The sequence below is a fragment of the Haliotis cracherodii genome, unplaced genomic scaffold, assembly GCF_022045235.1.
Source record: "Haliotis cracherodii isolate W230 unplaced genomic scaffold, xgHalCrac1.p SCAF_3, whole genome shotgun sequence".
Classification (NCBI taxonomy): domain Eukaryota; kingdom Metazoa; phylum Mollusca; class Gastropoda; order Lepetellida; family Haliotidae; genus Haliotis; species Haliotis cracherodii.
The window spans coordinates 12,532,561-12,534,415 of NW_027266286.1; positions in this window are offsets into that span (position 1 = coordinate 12,532,561).

Here is a 1,855-nt window from a genome sequence, read left to right on the forward strand (position 1 = left end):
TGTCTAAGAGTAGCTATGAGCAACAACTGTCACCAGAGACGCCATTAGGAGCAGGTGTCTCAGGGTAGCTATGAGCAACAACTGTCACCAGAGACGCCATTAGGAGCAGGTGTCTCAGGGTAGCTATGAGCAACAACTGTCACCAGAGACGCCATTAGGAGCAGGTGTCTCAGGGTAGCTATGAGCAACAACTGTCACCAGAGACGCCATTAGGAGCAGGTGTCTCAGGGTAGCTATGAGCAACAACTGTCACCAGAGACGCCATTAGGAGCAGGTGTCTCAGGGTAGCTATGAGCAACAACTGTCACCAGAGACGCCATTAGGAGCAGGTGTCTAAGGGTAGCTATGAGCAACAACTGTCACCAGAGACGCCATTAGGACCAAGTGTCTCAGGGTAGCTATGAACAACAACTGTCACCAGAGAACCCACGTGAGCATGTCACTGCAACAAGTATTTGATCCTTTAATATGTACATTTTGTTTAGTTTAACATATAATAAGTTTCAGTGACGAAAAACACTTTGATGCTTTGGAACTAATTAACTGCCAAAAAACGGTTAATCTGAGGAGCCAAATGTTCTTCGGACAATCCAATACTTGAGTCGAGTACATGTCGACATATTCGTAGCTCGAGAAACTGTACCAACGTGACAACCTGGAGTTGACGGTGTCCCACTCTATAATAAAGATGAACATTACAGGCCTCACGGCGAGTATGCATGGCTACCCTATAAGGATTACCACACGACATTCAGATCAGAACAGATAGTTTCCAGCGGCTACAGGTGTTCATTTAGGCAGAAACTGTCCGTTTCCATGGCAATGTGTAAATATTTGTACATGTCTAGTTACAATGTCTATCATCATGATGTAAATCGTAAAACGTTTAATGACATATTGTCTTATCTAAATAAACGTGAGAAAGTTCTTTCCATAATCATAAACATTCTCTAATAGAAATAGATCTAGAGTTCATTGAACGATTCCGACTACATCATGAGCATGTGTTATTGAATTATTATCAAATATTGATGATGGTGTTCGCGAAGGTGAACGTATCCTGCCCTACCGTTACATACACATGCAAAGGCAAGTCAATTGTACATCGACCCGTGAAGATCCGGGGTAGAATAGGTCTTCAGCAACCCATTCTTGTCGAAAAAGGCGACAACGCTTGTCGTGAAAGGCGACTAACGGGATCGGGAGGTCAGGCTCTCATGCGTGTCATCGTATCCCAATTTCGTGGATGGAGCCCATGATGTCAATCACTGGATTGTCTGGTTAAGACGTTCAGACCGCCGTCATATAGCTGGAACATTGCTTATTGTGGCGTTAAACAACAAACAAACAAACAATTACCTGCACAAACACCGGAACAAATAGAACAAGTCAAAATAGGTAATTGCATCGGACATCATTAACGCTGATGCGTCATATTTGGAAATAATGTTGGCCTTATATGTCGTTACTCTGACAAACAAACACGTAACGTCTGCGGCCCCAGTAACAGCCTTAGATTCATGTTGTTCACTCCTAATTACATAAGCTTGGTATTTCATACCTATGGATTTGCATAACAAACAATAACATACTATCGCTATCCAAGGAAAAATTTCCTTTGTTTTAAACGGAAATTATACGCCTTAGACGACTGGGCCACCCGTGTCCTCCTCCTCCCCCCCCTCCCCCCACGACAGAAGAAAGCGAGAACCAAACTCACTCAGTCCTGTGCGTGTATGACTTCTTGAAAAAAAACACAAACGTGAATTTTATTCTTTATTGACAAACTAAGGTAAAATAACGTATAATTGTAAAACATATTTGCAACAGAATGCAGTGCCAACAGAAAGCACAT